The sequence below is a fragment of the Tachysurus vachellii genome, chromosome 12 (genome assembly GCF_030014155.1).
Source record: "Tachysurus vachellii isolate PV-2020 chromosome 12, HZAU_Pvac_v1, whole genome shotgun sequence".
Classification (NCBI taxonomy): Eukaryota; Metazoa; Chordata; class Actinopteri; order Siluriformes; family Bagridae; genus Tachysurus; species Tachysurus vachellii.
The window spans coordinates 8,997,958-9,016,927 of record NC_083471.1 but is presented as its reverse complement, the minus strand read 5'-3'; the positions used below and the strand labels follow the sequence as shown (position 1 = coordinate 9,016,927).

At 38.2% G+C, this 18,970-nt stretch overlaps 1 protein-coding gene across 6 annotated transcripts in view; it reads right to left on the bottom strand.

The window, feature by feature from the left end:
- Positions 1-18,970, bottom strand: part of LOC132854331 (uncharacterized) — a 139,708-nt gene that overhangs the window by 100,031 nt on the left and 20,707 nt on the right. For 2 of the 6 annotated variants that reach the window (XM_060882623.1, XM_060882625.1), the window contains exons 1-2: positions 11,930-12,250; positions 1,994-2,080 (exon numbers count right to left, since the gene is read on the bottom strand). The exons of 2 other annotated variants lie outside the window; for them this stretch is intronic. The gene's annotated coding sequence lies outside the window, so the exon portion shown is untranslated. Of the gene's footprint in view, positions 1-1,993; positions 2,081-11,929; positions 12,251-18,970 lie in introns of those variants that run through there. 2 more of the 6 variants (XM_060882622.1, XM_060882624.1) reach the window with 1 other exon arrangement.

The window sequence follows — 18,970 nt, the reverse complement described above, 5'->3', positions numbered from 1 at the left end:
GTTGATTTCGAGTCATGAGATTGCGAATAAATCAGAACGTGATTGGTTGGAGGTAGAATCGGACCGTTGTCCGATTGGCTGGAGTAGACGGTGGGCGGAGTCCACCTATTTGTGGATTCTTCTGCACGTCTTGACGTTAGAAATGTTTAAAAACCACAAATGCACAGAACGCAATCCACAAATGAGCAGGAAGCCATTCACAAATAAATACAATTAAATATATATTTATAAATATTTTTTTTATTTGCAAATCCCATTTTATTTATTTGTGAATTTCATTTCTTTCTGTGAAATTTGTAACATATATTTATGGTTTGCTTATTGTGTGTTTGTTGATTTAAAAAATATTTGTGAAACTCTTTATATTTATTTGTGGATCATAGTATATTTATTCAGAATAACGAAACAATTCTGACCCCATATTCACGGGCCAAGCCCAGGGGCCTGTACTGGGGAGGGGCTCATAAATGCACAGGCTTACACGGGCCAAAGCCCAGGGGCCTGCAGTGGGGAGGGACTCACAAATGCACAAAACTTTTTTCATTTTATATTTTTTTGTTAAAAATTTATTTAAACATTTATTTTTTTAGGTTTGCAGATAATAATACACTCATAAATAAAAAATATACAAAAAAAATCATAATTTCTTCAATTATGGGGGGTGTGTTGGTTGTGTAATTGCTGTTGATTGGATAATGGGTGCATCCTTCCATCAACCAGTAAGCAGTGACTGCATGCAAACATATAGTGTGAAAGACGGAAGATTTCAAGAAGCACGAGAGCGGAGCAAAAACAGAAACATGTACAAATTGATAGAACAACACAACCGGCAGCTTTAAAAAAAAAATCCCCAAACTCACAGGATATTTCAAGAATGCAGAAACCAACACCTCTGTAACAACTTGTGTTAGTCAGCTTTTAGAAGATGCTAGACAGAGTGACAGCATGGATCTAAAACGTGCCCTGCATACAATCAAATCAGTGGTAACAAAACAACAGACTTTTCAGAGCACTGCCCTCAAGGTGAGTGAACATTTACACCTGTTATTGGCCTTCATAATGTCTGTAGTGTAGCAGCTAATGTGCACATGGGAGACTTGAGAATGTCAGCCTATCTAACCTGGTGGTGGCGCCGGCGGAGAGTAAGGAAATAAAAACAGCAAGACCTGACACTGACAGTTCAGTTCAGATCTGATTTTAAGATAAAATAGACAGTAATGTGTGAGCATACTTGACCACAAATGGAGCAGAACTGTGTCAGAATAAAAACGTTGACGTGTCGGCTTCAGTACGCGTGTATAAGCACCAGAAACGTCACTTTTCTCAAAGCTATTTCAGACGTGAACTTGGGAACAGAGAGCGTGTGCCTAGATAATGGGTTTTGTATTCTCCTTCAAAAAGGAATAATGTTTTGCTTTACATTTCTGGAGATAAAACCAACAAATTCACAAACAGTTTTAATGATTAGAAACATGCAAGAGAGCTAATAGTAGAGCATGAAGGCTCTGAGACACACTTTAAAGCCATGCTAAATTATTTGCTAGAAGGTGCAGAGAAAGGACTCAGAGCTAAAGAAACAATTTGAATCTGAGCATGAATACTGGACTGAAGTGATGCAAAGGGTGGAAGCAGTTGTTAAATTTCAACTGCTTGGGTTTTCAAGAGCTTGGGTTCCTTTTACAGGTCATAGCTCAACTTTGTTTAAACCCAACAACGGGAATTTTAGAGTTAGAATTTTAGATCTAAAATTTTTTTCTAAAATTTTAGAATTTTAGAGTTTAGAATTAATTCGCCAGTTCGGTCCCTTCTTAATAGCACACATTGAGTTGCAGGAAATGGGTCACCCTGAAACTCATGGGAATGCAGGAAAAGGGGGGGCAGCCCTAGTTGTGATCAATATATAATATAGATAGACAGAGGGTGAAAAGCAGCACCCCAGAGCAGCAGTATTCTCAAATTCTCACTATTCTTGGAACAGGAAATGAGTAAAAACCTGATGATCTGCTGCTTCCGCTGAGATTCTGCAGAATGAAGAAGATGCACACTGCACTGTCCCATAATGCAACGGGGCACAGAAGAGCTGTGAGAATAAACCATAGAGGAGGAAGGACGGTGACTCTGTTTAAGTGCTGTGGAGATAAACATTGTTCCTTCTGCTTCATCTGTACTTGTTTAACTACACCTGAATAAACTGATAACCTGATGCAGGTTTAAACATAAAAAAGGTTTGTCAGGTATTACGATGTCAAAGGTCATATGAAAATAACAACATGGCGGCTGCGGTTTGTCCGGATTGTGTTCATAATAAAAACATACAGGGGTCTCATTTATAAAGCGTGCGTACGCACAAAACGGGGCTGGAAACGTGCGTACGCCAGTTTTCGTGCAAAGGTTGTGATCTATAAAAAACAAACTTGACGGGAAAATGTGCGCACCTTTAAGCAAACTTTGAGACGTGCGTACGCACATTCTGTGGACAAAGGGAATTGGCGACACAGATGGTGAGGTCGTGAACTGAAGTTAGATTGTAGAAAATACATGTGAGAAGAACGATTATAAGAATTAATGACATTTAATTTTCACCCCATTTCATACGTTATATCCACATTATCATGAGGATTAAATCCAACAGTGTTATTTGTGCCGATTGTTTTAGGCTATATACATCTAGTAAAATCCAAACGTAATTCAAATTGTATTAAAAATAAAATAATAATTATAATGATCAGTGCTACTCCGTCCAGGGTGTATCCTGCCTTGATGCCCAATGACGCCTGAGGATAGGCACAGGCTCCCCGTGACCCGAGTAGTTCAGATAAGCGGTAGAAGATGAATGAATGATTCGGGAGCGCAGGAGGAGATGGCGCGACTACATGTGATACAAAATAGCATGAAATACCCTTTTATTAGAGAACTGCAGAACACAGTGTAAAAACGAAATATTTTCCTTAATGTACATATATCATAAAATGTAAAAGTCTGCAAATACAGTCATGAAGCACAATCGCTACTCATCATCGGTCCTAACTATTACGGTGTTCATTACAAAACCGTCATGAAGAAGCATGTGTTCACTATAACATTTTCGTCTTTCGTCTTTCGTCATTTTCGCCCACAAATTAATTCTGTGATTTTGACAAGGTGGTATGTAATGCTTCATGATGGCACTGCTGGCATTGTTGGAGGATTACGCCAATGGCAGAATAAGGAGAGAACGAGTTTTCAGGGACCATGATGATTTCCTGGCTAATAAGCCGATTTAGATTCCCTAGAGCTGTGCTCTTAGATCTATGTGTTGAATTGGGTCCCGTATTAGAGAGGGCAACACGCCGGAACCATGCCATCCCAGTCCAAATACAAGTCCTCACCACTCTATGGTTCTTGGCAACCGGCTGTTTCCAGCGCGAATTGGCAGACAGGTAAATTATTTATATAAAAAAAAACTATAAGTAATCCTCAACTTTGTCTCTAAGACCTTTTTGTATATGAAATAATTCTATTGGAATCTATCATCTCACCCTATAGGTCTGGTATATCACAGCCGTCCCTGAGTGCCATAATATCTGTCGTTTTGAATGGTAGCTATACTTAATATGGGTAGTCGATACATCAGGTTCCCCTACACTGTGCGAGAACAGGCCAAAATTAAAATGCAATTTGCAGCAGTGTCTGGTTTCTCAAATGTAATCGGCGCAATTGACTGCGCTCAAGTTGCTATAAGGGCACCATCTGAAAATGAATTTGCTTATGGTAATAGAAAGCAAGTGCATTCTATTAATGTGCAAATCATATGTGACTCCAACATGACCCTCACAAACATTGTGGCACGCTGGCCTGGTTCAACACATGATTCCTTTATCTTGACACATAACAGTGTAGGGAACAGACTAAATGCACGCGCAGTACGTGATGGCTGGCTTCTTGGTGAGTTTAACAATATTAAAAAGTAGAAACTGTAACAATTTTGTTTTTAATATAATTATAACAATGTTGCTTTTAATATAATTATAACCTGCAGGCGACAGTGGCTACCCCCCTGAGACCTCCTCCTCACCCCATTATTAAACCCGCAGAGCGCAGAGGAAACTCATTATAACGAGGTCCACATCTCGTGCCCGTGCAGTGATTTGCATTGACTATTTATGGTTAAAAATGGGCGTGTACAGGGCGGGATTTCACGTACGCACATCTGTGGGTGATCTGTGATTTATAAAGGGAACATTGCTTAGAGGAGTGCGTACACACGGTTTTGTAAATCGGAATTTTTTTTGGCGTACGCCATTTTTGGCTTTTGGGCGTACGTAAACTTTTAGTAGGGATCCTACGCACAGTTTTATAAATGAGACCCCTGATCAGTGGCCGAGCAGCACGTACTGAATCACTCACAATAGACACTGAATCACTCGCAAAAAACACTGAATCACTCGCAGTAGATATTAACACAGTAGGGGCGGTGCTAAGACGGCGGGTTGAGCAGTCGTGTTTTCCGAGGCTTGTGATAGTTGTTCCCAAAAGTTTGACTAAAGAGAGTAATTCCAACAGCTTATGTCAAGATGTCTGCATAAAAACTGATTAAACCTGCCAAGTTGAAATGACCCCAAAGGTAAAGTTCTGACGCCTAATATCGAAAAGAAAGATGAAGAGAAACGGGACCAGAGAAACGGAGCACGACTACGCGATGGAGGTTACTGTGCTAAATAAAAGAGAACGTAAACCTCCGGCGGAAAAAAAGAGTTAAGCCAACAGCCGAAAGAGAGAAGATTGAGATTTCTAACGAAACCATTCTGGAGGCCATTTTAAATCTGGAAAAGAGGGTGGACGAGAAGTTGGCGGATTTAAGTGAAAAAGCCAAGCAGGCACGGGAGCTCTATCTAAAGCTACGGTTCACACAGAGACTGAGTTACTAGTAGTAGTTCAATTTGTGTTTTACTAGTTCTCTTCGTCTGTTTTTTTGTTTTGTTTTAACGTTGATGATTAAGGACAAAATTATTTTTAGTTCACTGAATGTTCGGGGCTTAAAGGACATTGTTAAAAGAAAAGCTGTTTTTTTATTTTGTAAAGGGCAAAAGGCTAACTGTGTTTTTCTACAAGAGACTCATTCTTCAGATTTGGATGCTTCTTTTTGGACTAATCAATTGGGTGACAAGATATTTTTCAGTCATGGTTCAAATCGTTCTGGAGGAGTGGCAATATGCTTCAATAAATGTCCTGTAGAAGTCATCACTAAGCGGTCACTGGTTGATGGTGGTACTTAAAATTGATGTTCTTTTTTTTATTTTAATTAATATTTATGGCTTTAACAATGCAGCCCAAAACCAAAAATTAGTTGAAGATACTGTATTTCAATGATAATTTCAGGAACCAAAGTTTTGTACCCATCTGATAATGTTTTAGTTGGAGGGTATTGGAATATGGTTCCAGATTATTGGAAAGATAGATGGCCTCCTAGACTTGACAAGGGGCGGTTCAATATAAGTGTGGATTCTTTGAAAACAGAAAATAATTTGAATGATGTTTGGAGATATTTAAATCCTGAAGTTGAAGGTTTTACATGGTTTAAACCTAATGGGGAGAACAAATCTAGAATTGATTATTGGATGGTCAGTGACAACATTTTAAAGTATACTTCTCAATCTACAATGTCTAAAGCGCCACTAACGGATCATTGCTTTATAGATCTTGTTTTAGAACCTAAATTTAAGCAAGAAACAAAGGTTACTAGAAGTTCAATGCCTTTCTTTTACATAATGAGGAGTTTTGCAATAAAATCAAAGAAGTAATAAGGGCTATAGAGAGAGATGATTCTTTTGATTGTAATATAAGTAAATGGGAATTCCTTAAATTTAAAATTAGGGAATTTTCTATTACTTTCTCTAAGAAACTAAACTAAACAAAGAAAGAAGGGAATATGAAAGGAATTTGTAACAAACAAATTTTGTTGTAACAAACAAATGGGAACGGAGAGCGTGTTGTAACAAACAAATTTTAAATAATTATGAAAAGGAGAAGGTGATGGAGCTTCAATGTAAATTAGATTTTTCATTTGTATCTCGAGAGGGCACAAGGTGCTTATATAAGATCCTGCGCCAAGTGGACTGAGGAAGGCGAAAAGAAATCTTCATATTTTAGTAATTTAGAAAAAAGCAGACAACAAAGAAATACTATAAGTAGTTTAATGATCCAAGAAGAGGAATGCAAAGATTTTAGAAGAATCAAAAAAAGAAGTGTTCCAGTTCTATTCAAAACTTTATTCTTCAGATTTCTCCTCAGATTAGTCAGATCTCTTTTTTGTTAAAATTCAAAACAATATTCCACGTGTTGAGAGCTTGTTTAAAGTCTTATGTGATTTAGATCTTAAAATTGAAGAATTGGATTCAGTGGTGGAGAGAATGCCTTTAAATAAATCCCCAGGAACAGACGGGCTCTGTAATTTTTCTGGGGAGATCTAAGAAAATTATTATTTAATTCCCTGTTAGAATGTATTGAAAGAAAAGAACTGATAGAAAGTATGAAAAAAGGCTTAATTACATTGATTCCCAAAAGTCGCAAGGATAAAAGATTTTTAGACAATTTGAGGCCTATCACTTTGCTTAACACAGATTATAATTTTTGTTCTGGGGCTATTGCTGCAAGGCTAAAAAAGGGTATTTCTACTATAATTAGTGAAACACAATCTGGGTTTATGGGAGGAAGGTCAATCCATAATAATATTAGATTGGTGTTAGATCTAATTGAATATAGTGATGTGGTTCAAGGCAGTGGGTTTCTTATTTTCCTAGATTTTTACAAAGCATTTGATGTGGTTGAACATCCATTTATTTTGAAAACTTTGCAGCATTTTTGTTTTGGAGTAAGATTTATAAATTTATTTGAAATGTTATACAACGGAATAAATAGCTCTGTAGCTCTTGGTCATGGAACCTGCACAAGATTCCCAGTTAAAAGGGGGATTCATCAAGGATGTGGTAGCTCACCATTGCTATTCATTATGGTTGCAGAGCTTTTATCTATATTGATAAAAAATAGTGGTATTGAAGGTTTAACAGTGTTGAATAGGCAAATAATTATAAGTCAGTTTTCTGACGACACAACGTTGTTTTTAAAAGATAAACACCAAATTCCACTAGCCTTAAATGCTGTTAGTCAGTTTTCTAAAGCCTCAGGGTTACATTTGAATCTTAAAAAATGTGAAATGTTAACATTGCATGACTTCCCGTTACAGTCATTATTTGATATACAAATCAAGAGGGAAGTTAAATATTTAGGGATAATTATTTCTAAAGATACAATAGAGAGTAAAAATGTGTTGAATAACATAGATAAATGTAAATATACACTCTAAAAAACGATTCGTTGGCTGAACAACCATTACTTTTAAAAATAAATAAACTAAACACAAATAACAAAGTAATTTTAACTTTCCAACCTCTACTTAGCATATATAGTGTCTGTAACATAAATATATAAGTTACAAGGTGAACCTAAGTGTATGCATAAATATAATGAAAAAACATAAGTCACGTCAACTAGTATTAAAATTGCATCAAAACTAAGTAATTATAACATAATATTTTAAGTTTGACTGTGAGCCACGTGATATGCAAATCTGGAAAAAACTGGAGCCATTTTGTGACGCACATGTGAAGACGGTGGAAAGAGGTAAGCTTAACTTTCAATAAACTAAGCAAAATATTCGATTTTGAGGTTTTGAAATTAATAAACACTTGTTTGTAGTGTTAGATGAAGATATTTTCTGAAACGAAAGAGACGAAGACGCTGAAAAGAGGTAAGATTTGTCGTTTTAACGTACATTCGTTTATTTGTGTTTGTGTTTGCGTTTGTGGTCAAGAAAGAAACTTTTTTAAATTGAATTTCTGAATTGCTACAAATTTAGCTTCAACAATTAGAAACGTGTTACTTGAATACTTGTGAAAGTCCAGTTTGTACAAGTAAGTTATTGTATGAAAGGAGGAACGAGTGTGCACGCGATTGTCCGCCTAAAAGCAGTGTGCCTCCATCGAATGAATGTTTTAGTGGTTAATTTGTTTATTTCAGAGGTATATGACCATGTATCGCGTTGGCATGTTTGCATTAAGATAAGGGCGAATTCTGACGAATCTGTTCCCGCCCTGCTCCGTGTAACGCTTTGCAGTTCTTTGTTCAATTACCACCTTGGCTTGAAACTTAACTTTTCTTATAATAATGAGAAACTTCTACGCATGCGTAAATGCTCAGCAGAAGGGCGTGACACGCTTCCGACATCCGCTGGTCTCAGCATAGCACATTATGCAAAAACGTGATCTATTAATATCTTTAAATAACAGTATTGATAAATTACCAGTATATGAGTATTTTGCCAAAAAAAGGTGATGCGTCATTAGTATATACAATCTTTTACTGAAAAGGTCTATGCTAGTAAGACTCTGCAATGTCTTGCCTATTCATACTAAATATAAAACTTTTTTCTCTTTCTAGCTCAGAGCAAGAAAGTGTTGCAAAGGGGGCAGCATCAAGGAAGTGTCCTGTTTGTTTTTTTGTTCAAAATTTGTTAATTTGACACATTTGTTGTACATTCATGATGTGTGGTTTTAGGCTTCACCATTGTATTGCAGCCTGTTTCAAAAAATAAAGTGAAATGCTTTATTTTGTGTGATTTGCATGTGTAATTTATTTTAGTGAAGTGACATGGTGACCCATACTAGGAATTTGTGCTCTGCGTTTAACCCATTCAAGCAGCAGTGCAGTATGCAGACCAATAGCTGATGATCTAAAATAACTTAAAATTTTACATTGGTTCAACTCAATTAATTATCTTTTTTTAACATAAATGAGCTTAAATTTTAAGTTAACTTAACTTGCAGTTACTTAGCAGATTCTACCATGTTACTTATATTTTTAAGTAAACAATGTTGAGTGTACCCAAAAATTTAAGTACATATAACAACAGTTTTCTTGTTAATTTTAAGTAATTTTTTTCCAAGTTGAATTTACTTAAAAAGTGTGATGCAAAAATGGTGCATACGTATTTTAAGTAAATCCAACACATCATTTTTTAGAGTGTATACTAAATAGATGGCTACAGAGGGATCTTTCAATCTTTGGAAGAGTTCTTTTATCTAAAATGGATAGTTTGTCCCGATTAATCCACCCAGCCTTCTCCTTGCCCATTAAATTAATAAACAGAGTGAATTTTTATTTTATTTGGAGGAATAAATGTCATTATATAAGAAAGGATGATATGTTTAAAAATTATGCAGAAGGTGGTATGAATGCGATTGATTTTGACATTATGAATGGGGTTTTAAAACTGAAGTGGTTAAAGTCCTTTATTCAAAATAGTCACTCCTTTTGGTTTATTGTCCCCAATGCAATTTTTAGCAAATTGGGTGGAATACAATTTTTTTTTATGCTGCGACTTTGAGTGTACCTCGCTACCAGTTAAACTTTCAACCATTCATCAGCAAGTGCTGCTGTATTGGAAACTATTGTTCAAACATAACTTCACTCTTCACAACACTCCAGTTTGGAATAACAGATATATAAGATTCGGCAGAAAATCTGTATATTTTGAGGAATGGAAAGCCAAAGGGATTTGGGCGGTGGCCCATTTCTTAGATGATAATGGAAATTTGGTGCTGTACAGAGAATTTTGTAAGAAATACCAACTGCAGTGCTCTGTTAATGTTTACAATAGAATGATTAGAGCTATTCCAATTGTTGTAAGATTAATGGTTAGAGAAGACATTTTGATCTCCAAGGTCGCCCCAGAATTGAGACAGCTCTCCTTAGAAGGTTTTGACTTTTGTGACAAAAAATGCACAAACAGAGTCATTAGAAAACTAATTTTACATGCTTATTATCCAAACCCTATTACACAGGACTACATGCTTAAGGATTTTGATAACTCTGAAATTAAAAAAATAAGAAAAAAATATTTGTCTTTCCCCCTCCCTCCTAAAGCTAAAGAGTGAATTTCAAATTGAATTTCAAAATTTTAAATGGGATTTATCTCACCAACGAATTTTTAAGATTGAAATTTAATCTTGATCAGGGTTTTTCCTGGGTCAAAATTGTCTTCAGTGGTGGCTGATTGACATGGTTATCCACACACAGCAAAGAGCACCCTAGTACCCACATGATCCGCAAGCCCAATATTGACAATAAATTTTAAATTTAAAATTAATACAAACAGTTTGTGTTTTTTCTTATCCTATTTATTCATCTCACTCCAGTCTAACTTTAAACTAAATGATTTTATAGGTAATTTACTCAACATTGTTATAGGCCTATACCTACTGTGGATCTTTAAGGCTAAATTTTACTATTTTAACACTCTTGCTAAATGGGGTAAGCACACTTACTTTCTCATTTCAGATGTGTATGTTCTTCTAAGAAGTAATGATTTGTATACACCGATTCAGACACTGACGGGCAGACCAATTGCTTTAACCATTCATTATAATGAATCGGCTCAAAGGAGTCATTAGGTCGCGAATCAGACTTTAGCGGACGTGTTGTGTGGGAATCCTGGCTGTTAGGCCATCGCGAAAGATTTGTCAACACACACACACACACACAAAACACTTCATAACTGGATAGATTTTTTTTTTGCGTTTATTTAAAGTTATGTCAGCTGCATGTGCGGATTGCTTGTCACAAGTTGTAAGAGAAGATAAGGCTACTTTTTTTGACTGCAGTTAACACCCAACGGTAATTCAGCAAAAATATTCCCCGAATGCACCACGTGAAACATGGATTCGGTCTTCCGAGCTTTGGGATCAGTTGATTTTGATGCGAGGGAGAGAGCAAAGACGGAAGACGGAGAGTGCCCGCGCGGGGGTGGGGCGGTGTGCTCGTTCTCTCCGTCACTCCGTCAGTAGCCTGCTTCACTCACAAAACCTAATTACACATAAGGCTTTTGCGGGACAAAAAATCGTTTTGGCGGCCGCGAAAAAATTTTCAATGTAGGAAAAACCCTGTTGATGTGAATAATTGTGTTTTTTGTGAAACAAATATTGAAAATTTAGAGCATGTGTTCTTTTTTGTGATATGGTGCAACCTTTTTGGAGAGATATGCAAAGCTGGTTATGGTCTAGGGAGGTTGAACTCCCTCCCCTTACTGTAAAGATAATTAGGTTTGATATTTTTTTTGGAAAACAAAGAGTTTGATTTTATTTGTAATTTTTTTGTTATGTCTTGGGAAGTTTTTCATTCATAAGTGCAGATGGTTTAAATCTAGACCTAACTTTAACCAGTGGATGAATGAGTTTAAACTCTTGTGCGAATCCTTAAAATTAGTTAAACACACAAAAGCCCTCAAATTGATTTCTCTGTTAGACAGAAATAAACTCATTTAAAATAAAGCCCTTTTTGATTTATTTTAATACTTATATACTAATTAGTTTGATTTTATTTATTTATTTTATTTTATTTTTTGTCAGTTTGTTTTATTGTGATCTCTGTTTGTTATTGGCTATGCTCAACCTATATGCTCAACCTACAATTATTGTAATGTCACTTTGTGATGTGATTATGTACCTTGTTTGTTTGTTTGCTTATAATTGGTTACAATACAAAAAAATATATACCCGGAAAAAAAAGTTATACCCGGAAAAAAAAAGAAAAAGAAATTAACACAGTAGATGGCGGCAGTGAGTGATATAGTTAAAGCGGAAGCGAAAAAAAAACAGATTCTGGACTTTTGAAGCAGCAAAAAGTAAAAGTCTAAGCGCTAATATTGATCCTTATAAGCAGTTAAACACAAAGAGCAGAAGTAAAGATAAAGCAGATAAAACACACCGAAACCGAGCTGATCGTTCACCATTAAAATAATCACACTTCACTTACATTACAGCTCTGTATCAACACATTCCTGTGTGTGAACCTCAATCTGCAGTGTATAATACTGGAATATCTGTAATCAACTCACCAGGAGAAGAGCTTTACTTTTCTCTCGCTTTTGTCTCGATTAAACTACAGCAAAACACGGCAGGCACTTATTTCCAGGGATTTCAGAACAGCGTAACAGATATTGCGTCATCGGGTAGGCGTGGCCTATTTGATAATCTAGCCCTATCCCTAACCATAACCGTAGTATTTGGTTGTTTATTTGTTTTCTAAAATAAATCTACCTGTATAACTGTTTTGTCCTTCGTAGTATGCTATTTTTTTTAAAGAGATCGTTTTTCCAAGACCTCCGGAAACACGCCCACTTTAAGTCGTGGTAACGAAACCTTTGGAATTGAGTGAATGCCAGAAAATCACACCCTGTTCTCCAATTTCGCTTTCGTACATCCGGTAACGTCATCACTCTATGGCTGTGTGTGTGTGTTTGTGTGTGTGTGAGAGAGAGATAAAGAGAGACAGAGAGAGAGAGAGCGGTACACGTTCAGCTCACCTCTTGGCAACAGTACCGTAGACTATACGATAACAGATTTAGACCCTTTCTATTTCAGCGCATTCACAGCCAAATTACTGTGGTCATTACCAGGACAGTAACTAACCCCACTACACACAGCTCAGTAAGCTGTACAACATCCAGAAACCATACAGATGGGCCCAAAACAGCACAGAAATGTTCCAGAAAGCAAACAGGTAGCCATGAAATTCAAACACTATTAGACACCTTTCTAGACCCAACATACACTCACAGTAACTAAGGCATCAGTCTTGCAGTTAGAAAAATAAACCATGTTTTCATTAGAACTGCACAAATTAGTCAATGAAAACAATTTAGAAACAAACCAAAAAATCCAACTGATGATAAGTAGTTTGACATAGAATGCCAAAATATTAGAAATAAATTAAGGCAATTATCCAATCAAAAACACAGAGATCCTAAGAATGCATTATTACACCTTTGTTACTGTGATACTTTAAGACTTTATAAACGTACACTCAGAATCAAAAAAGCCCAATATACACATAAACAACTGGCATTAATAGCTTCTGGGAGCACTGGAAAAATCTAAATAAATCTAAATATGAATTGGCAATACAAAATGGTGACATATGGATCAGTCACTTCAAATCAATTTATACTCCAAATAACAATAACAACAAAACAGAACAAAACACTATAATTAAAAATGTAAACACATTAGAAATGGCCATAAAAGACATGGAATCTTCTGGACTCCCCATTACTGAGCAAAAAATTAGTCACTCTTAAACCCAAGAAAGCAAGTGGACCAGACGGCATCCTTAATGAGATGATTAAATTTACAAGTAAACAATGATTCTGAGTATAGGTTATTTCCCTGACATCTGGACTAAAGGTCTTACTGTATAACACCCATTTTCAAAAGTAGAGATAAATTTGACCCTAATAATCACCTATAGGAAAACACAAACACAAGCACAAAGTAAAATGCAGTGCTATCTGGCCCTAAATCCACAGTACACTGTAGCTGAATAACTGAGCACAGTGACTGAACACCAACACAGAACCACACTAACAAATACACAGGCCATAGAGATGGTATAATTCAATTCAATTCAATTCAAGTTTATTTGTATAGTGCTTTTTACAATGGACATTGTCTCAAAGCAGCTTTACAGAACATAAACATAGAACAGAAGGTAAACATAAGGAGTAGTATAAAGAATTAATATAATAAAAATTCAAGATTTATATAGTTCACAGTGTGTATGTACCTGTATGTATGTATGTATGCATGTATGTATGTATGTATGTATGTATGTATGTATGTATGTATGTATGTATGTATGTATGTATATGTATTTATCCACAATGAGCAAGTCTGAGGCGACTCAGGCAGCAGTGGCAAGGAAAAAACTCCCTAAGATTGGTAAAGGAAGAAACCTTGAGAGGAACCAGACTCAAAGGGGAACCCATCCTCATATGGGTGACACTAGATAGTGTGATTACAAATATACAGTCAAACAAATGTTGTATTGGTGTAGGGATCACATGGAGTTCAGATCTCCTCTTAGTATCACAGAGTCCAACTGGAGCTGGTAGATCTGTAGATGTCTCAGGATTCTCACAGAGTCGGCCTCATCTCAGTGGAGGTCCAACATTTTCATCGCATGAAAGACGATCGGATGGGGAGAAAGAAAGAAGCAGTGTAGAGGGATTAACATATCTGTTGTTCATAAAAATGTGCAAGTCTGATGTAATAGTGCACAATATAATGGGATGTATTATGTGTACGCCTGACTAAAGAGATGAGTTTTTAATCTACATTTAAACTGGGAAAGTGTGTCTGAGCCCCGAACACTATCAGGAAGACTATTCGAGTTTGGGAGCTAAATAAGAAAATGCAGTACCACCTTTAGTAGACTTGGATATTCTGGGAACTACCAGAAGTCCTGAGTTTTGTGATCTCAGAGAGCGTGAAGGATTGTAACGTGTTACAAGACTAGTTAGATACATGGGAGCTAAACCATTAAGAGCCTTGTACGTGAGTAGCAGCAGTTTGTAATAAATTCTAAACTTAATAGGTAGCCAGTGTAGAGATGCTAAAATTGGGGTTATATGGTCATACTTTCTTGTCCTAGTGAGAACCCTGGCAGCTGCATTTTGGACTGTAGCTTATTTATTAAAGATGCAGGACAACCACCTAGTAATGCATTACAATAGTCCAGTCTAGAGGTCATGAAAGTGTGAAATAGCTTCTCAGCATCAGATACGGACAGGATGTTTCTCAGCTTGGCAATATTTCTAAGGTGAAAGAAGGCTGTTTTTGTAGTATTGGCGATATGATTTTCAAAAGACAAGTTGCTGTATAATATAACATCCAGGTCTTTCACTGTTGAGCTACTAGTAACAGAACATCCCTCTAAATGGAAGTTAAATTGTGAGAGTTTCTGTGTACTGGTTTTTGGACCTATAAGTAGTATTTCTGTCTTATCAGAGTTTAATAACAGAAAATTGCAGCTCATCCAGTCTTTTATCTCTCTAAGGTATTGAGTTAATTTGGACAATTTAGTTATTTCATCTTTTATTTCAACGCGTGGCGGCTGGGGACAGTGCTTCTGGACTGGCAGACTGGGGGTGGTGGTCCCTCTGTTTAAGAAGGGGGACCGGAGGGTGTGTTCCAACTATAGGGGGATCACACTCCTCGGCCTCCCCGGAAAAGTCTATGCCAGGGTACTGGAGAGGAGAATTCGGCCGATAGTCGAACCTCGGTTTCAGGAGGAACAATGCGGTTTTCGTCCCGGTCGTAGAACACTGGGCCATCTCTATATCCTCGACAGGTTGCTGGAGGGTCCATGGGAGTTTGCCCAACCAGTCCACATGTGCTTTGTGGATCTGGAGAAGGCATTCGACTGTGTCCCTCGAGGCGACCTGTGGGGGGTGCTCTGGGAGTATGGGGTCTGGGGGCTGTCCGGTCCCTATATGCCTGGAGCAGGAGTTTGGTCCGCTTTGCCGGCAGTAAGTCAGACTTGTTCCTGGTGCATGTTGGCATGCAGGGCTTTGTCACCGGTCCTGTTCATTATTTATATGGACAGGATTTCTAGGCGCAGTCGGGGGCCGGAGGGAGTCCGGTTTGGGGGCCACAGGATTTGTCTCTGCTTTTTGCAGATGATGTTGTCCTGTTGGCTTCATCAAATCACGAACTTCAGCGTGCACTGGGACAGTTTGCAGCCGAGCGTGAAGCGGCGGGGATGAGAATCATCACCTCCAAGTCCGAGGCCATGGCAAAAAAAGGGTGGCTTGTCCCCTTCAGGTTGGTGGAGAGCTCCTGCCTCAAGTGGAGGAGTTTAAGTATCTTGGGGTCTTGTTCACGAGTGAGGGAAGGACGGAGCAGGAGATCGACAGGCAGATTGGTATGTCCTCTGCAGTGATGCGGTCGATATACCGGTCTGTTGTGGTGAAGAAAGAGCTGAGTTGCAAGGCGAAGCTCTCTATTTACCAGTCGATCTACGTTCCTACCCTCACCTATGGTCATGATCTTTGGGTCATGACCGAAAGGACAAGATCACGTATACAGGCGGCCGAAATGAGTTTGCTCCATAGGGTGGCTGGGTGCTCCCTTAGAGATAGGGTGAGGAGCTCGGTCACTCGGGAGGAGCTCAGAGTAGATCTGACGCTCCTCCACATCAAGAGGAGTCAGCTGAGGTGGCTCAGGCATCTGTTCTGGATGCCTCCTGAATGGCTCCCTGGGGAGATGTTCCGGGCATGTCCAACTGGGAGGAGGCCCCGGGGAAGACCTAGGACACGCTGGAGGGACTGTGTCTCTCGGCTGGCCTGGGAACGCCTTGGTATTCCCCCAGAAGAGCTGGAGGAAGTGTCTGGGGAGAGGGAAGTCTGGGCATCCCCCCCCTGTGACCCGGTCCCGGATAAGCAGCAGAAGATGGATGGATGGATGGAGTTATTTCATCTGGTTTTGATGAGATATATAACTGTGTGTCGTCAGTATAACAATGGAAACTAATCCCATGTCTTCTAATAATGTTCCCTAATGGAAGCATGTATATCGAGAAAAGCAGAGGTCCTAGAACTGGTCCTTGAGGGACTCCATGATTAACTGGTAGTAAACTGGAGGATTCACCATCTAATTCTACAAAATGGTATTGGTCAGATATGTAGGATCTAAACCAACTTAAAGCCTGCCCATGAATTCCTGTGTGATCTATAGTGTCGAATGCAGCACTAAGGTCAAGTAGAACTAATAGCGACATACAGTCTTTGTCCGAAGCTAAGAACAAGCCATTTGTGACTTTCACAAGTGCAGTTTCTGTGCTATGATGGGGCCTGAAACATGGCTGAAACTCTTCGAGGATATTGTTCTCCCGTAAGAAGGAGCTCAGTTAAACAGACACAACCTTTTCAAGTATTTTAGACATAAATGGAAGATGTGAAATAGGTCTGTAATTTGATAGGTCATTTGGATCTAAGTTAGGTTTTTTGATGAGTGGCCTAATAACTGCCAACTTGAAAGACAGGGACGTAACCTAAAGATAACGAGGAGTTAATAGTATAAAGAAGAGGCTCACCAGCTTTATGTAACACTTCTTTCAGTAATTTAGTTGGAATGGGGTCTAGTGAACAAGTTGTTGATTTAGCTGTAGTAATAAGTTTATCTAACTCTTCCTGTCTTGTACTTGCAAAGCACTGTAGTTGTGTGTCTAGAGCCTTAGGTGAGACTGGGTCACTAGTTGCTCTCATATGTTGAGCGTCACCTATTTTATTCCTGATACTTTCGATTTTATCAGTGAAGAACCTCATAAAATCCTCACTACTGAACTGTGAGGGAATAGTGTGTTCAGATTTCTGTTTTTTTTGTTAATCTAGCCACTGTGCTAAATAAAAACCTGGGATTGTTCTGGTTATTTTCTATGAGTTTGTTCAGGTGCTCAGCCCTGGCAGCTTTTAGAGCCTGTCTATAGCTGGACATACTGTCCTTATACGCAATTCTAAAAACCTCAAATTTAGTTTTTCTCCACTTTCGCTCGAGGTTACGGGTTTCTCTTTTGAAGGTGTGAGTATGACTATTATACCAAGGTGTACCAGTTAGTCTGTTCTACAGGTAGTGTGTACATTATGTCTACGTAATGGTCTGTGATGTCATCACTTTGAGGAATGATTCTGTGTGATATAATTAAATGTAGTGTATGATTACGACGGTGAGTTGCTCTAGTGATGTTTTGTTTAAGCCCAAGTGAGTTTAGTAAGTCCATAAATGTGAGTCCTAAAGCATCGTTTGTGTCGTCAACATGAATGTTAAAATCTCCTACAATTAATGCTTTATCAAAGCTAACCAATAGGTAAGAAAGAATTCTCTAAGAAAATCGGTGTAGGGCCCTGGGGGTCTGTACACGGTCGCTAGAGCAAGAGACATCAGGGATTTTTTCGTGTACATGTGCGATAGTGTAACATTAAGGACAAGCACTTCAAAAGAATTAAATCTATACTGTGTTCTCTGGGTAACAGTAAGGTAATCACTAAAGATAGTGGCAACACCACCTCCACGACCAGTCTGACGAGGCTCATGACCAGTCTCGTCGACCAGTCTGACAAGGCTATAAGAGGTCATGGCTCCCTACAGAGCAGAGAGTGTGCACACAGTGCAATGACAATGCAGTGGAGACAGGGCTGCATTTCATAACAGAGTATAAGAAATGTAATCATATACGTGAAATATATTTCAAAAAATTTTAATTAGCGGGGGGCACGGTGGCTTAGTGGTTAGCACGTTCGCCTCACACCTCCAGGGTTGGGGTTCGATTCCCGCCTCCACCTTGTGTGTGTGGAGTTTGCATGTTCTCCCTGTGCCTCGGGGGTTTCGTGTGATTGCTTGAGTGAATGAGAGTGTGTGTGTGCCCTGCGATGGGTTGGCACTCCGTCCAGGGTGTATCCTGCTTTGATGCCCGATGACGCCTGAGATAGGCACAGGCTCCCCGTGACCTGAGGTAGTTCGGATAAGCGGTAGAAAATGAATGAATGAATGAATTTTAATTAGCCTACCCCCAGTTCTCCCTCCTGCCCAACACTGACAAACTGCCCATCCTGCTGGGGGAAATAAAGGAGCTGCATTTTAGCAGGACAGTATGGTCATGACAATTGAAATTGAAAATGAAATTGAAATTGAGAGAGAGAGAGAGAGAGAGAGAGAGAATTAAATTAAAAAATATATATTTATTTACAGTTTCTCAAAGATTGTCGACAAAAAGGTCATTTTTGAAAAGATGAATTTGAAAAAAAAAAATCAGTAAGACAATGTATGTGCAACAATTGGGAGCCAATGTAAACCGTATAAGATGGGGGTTATGTGGGAGGATTTCTTTGTGTGTTAGCACTCTTGCTGCTGAATTCTGGATATATTGGAGTTTCTTTAAAGAAGTTGATGGTAAACCATAAAAAATATTTGAGCCACATAAAAACTGTAAAAGAAAGGCAGCAGTTCTGCTCTGTAAATGTATAAGACCTTGTCCACCCTCCTCTTTGGGTAAGTAATTTATCCTAAAAGAAGTCCAATTATATCGACTGAATTTTTATTAA